This window comes from Oryx dammah, unplaced genomic scaffold (assembly GCF_014754425.2).
Source record: "Oryx dammah isolate SB20612 unplaced genomic scaffold, SCBI_Odam_1.1 HiC_scaffold_24, whole genome shotgun sequence".
NCBI lineage: Eukaryota > Metazoa > Chordata > Mammalia > Artiodactyla > Bovidae > Oryx > Oryx dammah.
This window is the reverse complement of record NW_024070208.1, coordinates 85254328-85263567: the sequence shown is the minus strand read 5'-3', so window position 1 is coordinate 85263567 and position 9240 is coordinate 85254328.

The window sequence follows — 9240 nt, the reverse complement described above, 5'->3', positions numbered from 1 at the left end:
CCTTTGAATAAAACCTTACAGTGCCTTAAGGAATGTAATTTGAATATTTTTTTCTTTAACATCATTCAAGTGAAATATCCAAAAAAGGCCAATCAATAGAGAGAGAGAATTGAGAGTAGCTGTCGGGCTGGAGTGAGGGATGGGGTTGGGCAGATGACAAGTGACCTCTAAAAGGTATGGGATTTCTTTTAGAGTGATGATAGTGACCTAAGATGGATTGTAGCGGTTGCTGCATAGCTCCGTGAATACACTGAAAGCCACCACCTCTACACTCTCAACTTTAAGGTGTGTGAAAGATGTTTCACTAAAGTTGCCTTTAAAAGCTCATCTTTGACAATTTGAATGCAAAAAGAAACTTTGACAAATACATTTTCCATACTGTGCATAACATGGTGCCAGCAGTTGGCCGTGCAAAGATGAGAAAGCCCTGTGCTTACTTGAGAGCAATGTCTGTACATGTAAAATGTTCGGTCTAGTAGAGGGAAACAGATGAGTACATATATAAGTGCAAAGTGCAAAGACGCACTCAGGAAGGAGTAGAGGGACTAATAGGGAATGGTCAGTACTAACAAAGTCAGAAATCAAGTGACATGTAAGCAATTGGAATGGAGGTGATGTAAGCTGAACCTTTCTTCCCCATAATGAAGTTCAACTTTTAAAATGAAGGCAATGTGTTCTCATTACCATAACCCCCCCCCAAAAAAAAAATTGTAGACAAATAGCACATGAAGTCAAAAGACAAGCTAGGGAGAAATTTTAAATCTACCATTAGATGCTAATTTCCTTTAGATGTAATAAGCCAATATAAAGGGACCAATGGCTCAAGAGGGGGAAAAAAATGGGTAAATGATATGAAAATGCAGTTCATAGGATAAGAAATGCAAGTGGATTCTAAACATATGAAAGAAAGCTCAACTTCACTCATAATAAGAAAACTAAAATAGTGGGATATCACTTTTCATACATTAGCAAAGATCAAAAAGTTTGGTGACACTTCGTTGGCAAAAGTAGGGGAAACAGACCTCTTCATACACTGTTTTGTGAGTGATGTTGATACGTGCTCTATGGTGAACAAGCTGGCGTGTCTTCCAAAACTAAGAATGGACATACTCAGCCCTAACACTTCCAATTCTGGAAGACATCTTCTAGAGACGCATTTTGCATGTGTGCAGAGTGACCTGTTGCATGGGGATAGTCATTACAACATTGTCTGTAAAGCAAAAAGTTAGGGACAGTTTAATAATCCATCAGGTTGGAAACGGATAAAAAAAAGTCACGTCATTCTCACATAGTGAAATACCATGCAGCTATTTACAAGAACAAGCAGGTCTATGTGTGGGTATGGAACAACCTCCAAGATACATTAAGGGGAAAGAAGCAAGGGATAGACAAGTGCTGATCATATGTGACCATGTGGGTAAAAGAGAAAACTAACTGAACAATGGGTAGAAACATCCTTAAACTATCCATGGGAAGACAACTTAGGACATTGGCAATGTGCAATGTCTTCTGAAAGGAGCATAATTATATTAACATGAATATCAAGATACATTGCCTCACATTAGATTATGTTATTAATGCCATTTATTACTAATGGCAATAGTTGTAGTGGAAATGTTGCTAAGAAGCCTGAGAGACACAAACCAGCAAGGGTGAAAATCAGCCATTTCTGAGCCCATCTCAAGGCCAGATGGTTTGTTCTACTCCACTTGAGGTCTCTGCACCAAGACAGCTCTTGTTTACCTTCTGACCCGCTCAGCTCCATGGAATGGCTAACCAGGATGCCAGACAGCCTCTGGAATCTCAGGTAGGCCTGGAACTTCTCTGCTGTGGTAAGACTGGCCAGGTGACTTGTCATACCCAATTTCACGTTTAGAGTCTTAACTGAACATTTTTAAATTAACATATATTAGTGCTAAAGTCATATATTTGAGATGAATATTTAGTAAAATCACAAATATAATCTAAAATTTTCCTTCCTTCAAACACACTTTTAAAATGACAAAATAAAAGAGTGAATTCAGTTTGGATTAAAGACCTCAGTAACTGAATTATTCTGACATTTCCTAGATGTGTTTGAAGATTCAGTTCAGATCAGTTGTGTCTGACTCTTTGAGACTCCATGGACTGCAGCATCCCAGGCCTCCCTGTCCTTCACCAACTCCCAGAGCTTGCACAAACTCACGTCCATCGAGTCGGTGATGCCCTCCAACCATCTCATCCTCTGTTGTCCCCTTCTCCTCCCGCCTTCAATCTTTCCCAGCATCAGGGGCTTTTCCAATGACTCAGTTCTTCACATCAGGGGGCAACATCTTGGAGCTTCAACTTCAGCATCAGTCCTTCCAATGAATATTCAGGATTGATTTCCTTTCGGATGGACTGGTTTGATCTCCTTGCAGTCCAAGGGACTCTCAAGAGTCTTCTCCAACACCACACTTCAAAAGCATCAATTCTTCTGCACTCAGCTTTCTTTATAGTCCAACTCTCACATCTGTACATGACTACTGGATAAACCATAGCTTGGCTGGATGGACCTTTGTTGGCAAAGTAACATCTCTACTTTTTAATATGCTGTCTCGGTTGGTCACAGCTTTTCTTCCAAGGAGCAAGCATGTTTTAATTTAATGGCTGCAGTCACCATCTGCAGTGATTTTGGAGCCCAAGAAAATAAAATCTGTCACTGTTTCCATTTTTTCTCCATCTGTTTGCCATGAAGTGATGGGACCCGATGCCACAATCTTCGTTTTCTGAACGTTCAGCTTTAAGCCAGCTTTTTCACTCTCCTCTTTCACTTCCATCAAGAGGCTCTTTAGTTCCTCTTTGCTTTCTGCCATAAGAGTGGCATCGTATGCATACCTGAGGTTATTGATGTTTCTCCCAGCATTCTTGATTCCAGCTTGTGCTTCATCCAGCCCGTCACTGTGCGTGATATACTCTGCATACAAGTTAAATAAGCAGGGTGACTGTACAGCTTGATATATTGCTTTCCCAATTTGGAACCAGTTCACTGTTCCATGTCCAGTTCTAACTGTTGCTTCTTGACCTATATACAGATTTCTCAGGAGGCAGGTCAGGTGGTCTGGTATTCCCATCTCTTGAAGAATTTTCCACAGTTTGGTGTGATTTGCACAGTCAAAGGCTTTGGCATAGTCAATGAAGCAGAAGTAGATGTTTTCCTGGGATTTTCTTGCTTTTTCTCTGATCCAACACATGTTGGCAATTTGATCTCTGGTTCCTCTGCGTTTTCTAAATCCAGCTTGAACATCTGGAAGTTCTCGGTTCATGTCCTGTTGAAGCCTGGCTTTGAGAATTTTGAGCGTTGCTTTGCTAGTGTGTGAGATGAGGACAATAGAGCAGTAGTTTAAAGATTACACATCTTTTAATTCATTCCATGAGGCCAGATTCTCCAAATGTCTTCAGGCATTAAAAGCTTCACTGCAAATGGATTTAATAAAGTAAACACGTACTCTTGAAATACACAGTCTAATACACAATCTAACACTTTTTTCCAGTACATTCTTTCTTGCTCTTGATGGCAGCTCCAGAACCGTCTCCACTGCACACGATCAAGACGATCAGGTGGCGTTCGACTACGTTACGAATCTAAACGTTGAGAAAGTTTAATGTCTAAGTCACAGGAATCCTGAAGCTACAACCAATATCCAGATGAGATTTCCCAACTCTCACAGCACCCTCCCCTGGTGGCTCAGTGCTAAAGAATTCGCCTGCCAATGCAGAAGACACGGGTTCAATCCCTGGGTCAGGAAGCTCCCCTGGAGGAGGAGATGGCACCCCACTCCAGTCCTCTTGCCTGGAAAATCCCATAGACAGAGGAGCTCGGCAGGCTGCAGTCCCTGTGGCCACAAGAAGAGTCAACACGCCTGAGCGCACGTGCATGCCTGTGCAGCAGCCGTGCGCCTCGCCTCCTCCGGGGCTGTGGCAGGGTCCCCTCCTTTCAGACCAGGGGTCTGAGTCCCGACAGGGCGACTGACACTTAGCACCCCTCCCTCAGGACTATGTTTACCCAGCAGCGCCAGGCCAGTCTCAGCCTGGCCAAAGAGCAAGCTCCCCAGTCGAGCGCGCCATGCCGGTCCTCTGCCCTCTCGCTGCTCCTCCTCCTGCCTCTCCCTCCCTTCCTTCCGTGGCCACGGTGGCCTTCAGAAGGTGGCATGGCCTCTCTCGCCTCAGACGAGGTAGCCATTGTTCAGTAGCCAGGTGGCCAGCCCTGTGCCTTTAAGGGGCCTTGATGCCAAGGCCCGGCCAGCTACAGCAGGCCAGGTTGACCGCCATGGGCTCCTCCCTTGGAAAGAGCAGCACGCTTTTCTTTCTGGAGTAGCAGCTCGGTCTGGACTTGGATTTGCTTTCCCTGCCTGTCGTGTCCTCACAGACCTTGGGACTGCTGCCCTGGTCCTCAGGCTCTAACCAGGGGTGTGAACGGAAAGCACAGCCAGCGGTCTTGCCATTTCCAGCAGCAGCAACCTCACTACAATGAGGTGCGCACGACTGTCCCCCGACTCGCCCCCTCACGCCTGCGACATAAAAGCTCCAATCAGAGGCAATAGCTCAGAGGTCTGAGGGGTGGTCCCTCAAACTGCCTGCTGCTTCTGCAGGACTCACTTCCACTGCCTTGGAAGTGGGACAATGAAGAATCACACATAGAAAGAGAACAGGACCCTGATACCAACAGTCACGTCATGAATTACATTAGACAACAATACAACTTCCTCCAAGGGGCTCCAAACCCCTAGTCGAGGGATTCCTAGCATGTGAACTTGTCTAAAGTCAACAAGATACTGGGAAACAGCGGCTCACTGATATTCTTATGCAGTATTAAGTTTTGTGAAATTGCACACATGCAAGTCTCTGTTTTGCTGTTTCTCTGATGGGTCCCTCCTAAAATAGTCCATGAAACACACCCAGGAAAACAAGGCACGGATTTTCATTCTGACCAGAACAGTGAGCATCCCAAGGGGCTTCTTAAGAAATTAAATTACTCAGAAACAAAAAGAGAGCCATCCTGCTCACTGGAGAGAGGACGGCTGTGATCAGGCCATAGCAGGAGGGCCATTTAAGAAGCGCTGGACTGGCTCCGAATTGGGAGAGGAGTCCGTCAAGGCTGTATACTGTCACCCTGCTCGTTTAACTTCTGTCCAGAGTACATCAGATGAAATACCAGGCTGGATGAAGCACAAGCTGGAATCAAGATTGCTGGGAGAAACATCAATAACCTCAGGTATGCAGATGACTCGACCCTTATGGCAGAAAGCAAAGAGGAACTAAAGAGCCTCTTGATGAAAGTGAAAGAGGAGAGTGAAAAAGCTGGCTTAAAGCTCAACATTCAGAAAACGAAGATCATTGCATCGGGTCCCATCACTTCATGGCAAACAGATGGAGAAAAAATGGAAACAGTGACAGATTTTATTTTCTTGGGCTCCAAAATCACTGCAGATGGTGACTGCAGCCATTAAATTAAAACATGCTTGCTCCTTGGAAGAAAAGCTGTGACCAACCGAGACAGCATATTAAAAAGTAGAGATGTTACTTTGCCAACAAAGGTCCATCTAGTCAAAGTTGTGGTTTTTCCAGTAGTCATGTATAGATGTGAGAGTTGGACTATAAAGAAAGCTGAGTGCAGAAGAATTGATGCTTTTGAAGTGTGGTGTTGGAGAAGACTCTTGAGAGTCCCTTGGACTGCAAGGAGATCAAACCAGTCCATCCGAAAGGAAATCAGTCCTGAATATTCATTGGAAGGACTGATGCGATACCTTGGCCACCTGTTGTGAAGAACTAAGTCATTGGAAAAGCCCCTGATGCTGGGAAAGATTGAAGGCGGGAGGAGAAGGGGACAACAGAGGATGAGATGGTTGGAGGGCATCACCGACTCGATGGACATGGGTTTGTGCAAGCTCCCGGAGTTGGTGAAGGACGGGTGCCAGGAGCCAGCACAGGAGATCCCGCCCATGACAAGTGGGATCTCCCGTGCTGGCGGCCGGGCGCCCTGGCGAGCCCCCTCCCCCTCTATGCAGACAGGGAAGCCTGGGATGCTGCTGTCCACGGGGTCGCAGAGAGTCAGACATGACTGAGCAACAACAACGAAAGACTCTAATCGGCTAAATTTGAAAAGTAAAAAGAAAGTGAAAGTCAAGTCACTCAGTCGTGTCCGACTCTTTGCGACCCGTGGACCCTAGCCCACCAAGCTCCTCCGTCCATGGGATTCTCCAGGCAAGAATACTGGAGTGGGTTGCCATTTCCTTCTCCAGGGGATCTTCCCGACCCACAGATCGAACCCAGGTCTCCCACTTTGCAGACAGACGCTTTAACCTCTGCACCACCAGGGAAGCGTAATTCTTAAGAAGATAGTGATCTTCAGACATTCTGTTGTCATTTTACAATGACAATTCTACAAATTTGGGACTAACCTCTGTCCAAACATCAGATCTGTCTCCCAGAGCCTTCTCCACGTCCCACTGTGTTCACTACAGACAGGCTCCAAGGGTTGCGGCTAATACCCGCTTGGACACCGGTGCTCGTGCCCCTGGTCCACCCCCAGCCACGGCCCCACAGGTTACTGCCCTGATGGACACAGATCCTTGAAGGCAAGTCTTACCCCTGCTGCTTCTACGCACGACTCTGTTAAAATTCTTGGGGAATCTATTATCTTCCCGAATTGGATTTCATGACTTGGAGACTTGTTATAAAACAGCCCATAAAATCATGCTGAAGATCTGGGCACAGGGAGCAGGTGGTGACTGTGGTGCTGGTGGTTTCGCTGCTCAGTCGTGTCTGACTCTTGCGACCCCATGGACTGTAGCCAGCCAGGCTCCTGTGTACATGTGATTTCCTGGCAAGAATACTAGAGTGAGTAGCCATTTCCATCTCCAGGGGAATCTTCCTGACCCAGGGATCAAACCCAGGTCTCTTGAATTGCAGGCAGATTCTTCTCTGAGCCACCAGGGAAGCACCTGGGGTGAATGGATTCACTCATTCTTCTTGATCAGGCCTGAGTATTTTTGGTGATGTGAACTCCCTGATGTTCAAGCTGGTTTTAGAAAAGGCAGAGGAACCAGAGATCAAACTGCCAGCATCCGCTGGATCATTGAAAAAGCAAGAGAGTTCCAGAAAAACATCTATTTCTGCTTTACTGACTATGCCAAAGCCTTTGACTGTGTGGATCACAATAAACTGTGGAAAGTTCTTCAAGAGATGGGAATACCAGACCACCTGACCTGTCTCTTGAGAAACCTGTATGCAGGCCAGGAAGCAACAATTAGAACTGGACATGGAACAACAGACTGGTTCCAAATAGGAAAAGGAGTACGTCAAGGCTGTATATTGTCACCCTGCTTATTTAACTTCTATGCAGAGTACATCATGAGAAACGCTGGGCTGGAAGAAGCACAAGCTGGAATCAAGATTGCCAGGAGAAATCTCAATAACCTCAGATATGCAGATGACACCACCCTTATGGCAGAAAATGAAGAGGAGCTAAAAAGCCTCTTGATGAAAGTGAAAGAGGAGAGTGAAAAAGTTGGCTTAAAACTCAACACTCAGAAAACAAAGATCATGGCATCTGAGCACATCACTTCATGTGAAATAGATGGAGAAACAGTGGAAACAGTGTCAGACTTTATTTTGGGGGAGGCTCCAAAATCACTGCAGATGGTGACTGCAACCATGAAATTAAAAGACGCTTACTCCTTGGAAGCAAAGTTATGACCAACCTAGATGGCATATTCAAAAGCAGAGACATTACTTTACCAACAAAGGTCCATCTAGTCAAGGCTACGGTTTTTCCTGTGGTCATGTATGGATGTGAGAGTTGGACTGTGAAGAAGGCTGAGTGCCTAAGAATTGATGCTTTTGAAGTGTGGTGTTGGAGAAGACTCTTGAGAGTCCCTTGGACTGCAAGGAGATCCAACCAGTCCAACCAGGGATTTCTTTGGAAGGAATGATGCTAAAGCTGAAACTCCAGTACTTTGGCCACCTCATGCGAAGAGTTGACTCATTGGAAAAGACTCTGATGCTGGGAGGGATTGGGGGCAGGAGGAGAAGGGGACGACCGAGGCTGAGATGGCTGGATGGCGTCACGGACTCGATGGACGTGAGTCTGAGTGAACTCCGGGAGATGGTGATGGACAGGGAGGCCTGGCGTGCTGCGATTCATGGGGTCGCAAAGAGTCGGACACGACTGAGCGACTGAACTGAACTGAACTGAACTGAACTAAACTAGTACATATTTGTTGAGAACAATTGATTACTTTGCTACAATTTACAATTTGATGAAGATGTTGGAAACAGCCTGAGAGAAAGAGTGTAACTAGGCGAGCTGGAGTTGTGGGCTCCTGGCCTTTCTCTTCAAATGGCAGGAAGGGACAGAAGCCTCGCGTCGGGCAGCTGGGGGCCCTGTGGTCCCACCCGCACGGCAGCCTCTGAGCTGGGCTGCGGCCCCAGGGGCCAACACCAGAGGGCGCGCCTCCGCCGGCTCCTCCAGGCCCTGCAGATGCTGCCGGCTGTCAGTTCTGCGGATGCCTTGAACCGGACCCGGGCCAGGTCAGGCGAAGGGCCTGGAGAGGCCGGACCCTGAGGATCACGGAGGCCTTGTCCGTTTCGGCCATTGTTTCCAGGGTCAGTTTGTTTTGTGGTTTCCCCAACCTGCTTCTGGGTTAATGCCGGAGACACTGGGTGGATCCCTGGGTAGGGAAGACCCCTTGGAGGAGGGCATGGCAACCCACTCAGTATTCTTGCCTGGGGAATTCCACGGACAGAGGAGCCTGGTGGACTACCGTCCATGGGGTCACAAAGAGTCGGACACAGCTGAGCACACAGTACATTAGTGAATACAGGTAGTTGAGTAATTGTTTCAAAAGGTCAACAGATAACAAGTTTGTTTGTTTGTTTGCTAAAAATAAGACATTTTTGGACAACTTTATCATGTATAACAAATCTTTTTTCCCCCTCTGTGTGCAACCAAGCTTCTTTTGCATTTTGGAGTTGAGCACCAAGGAGCCTCAAACATCAGAAACATATTGAGTAAATTCACTGCATTGGGACTTTTCAGGGTGAAGCTGCAGAGACCAGCTACTAAAACTCACCTCTGGGAGTAAAGCGGTCACTAGGGTGGGGACAAAGGCAAGACGAACACTGGCTGTAGTTGGGAAGGGCAGATGTCGACCCTAAGTAGCCACAGTCATAAAGGAGGCGCAGGTATGATGGCTCATAAACCAAGCATTCGATTGCTAC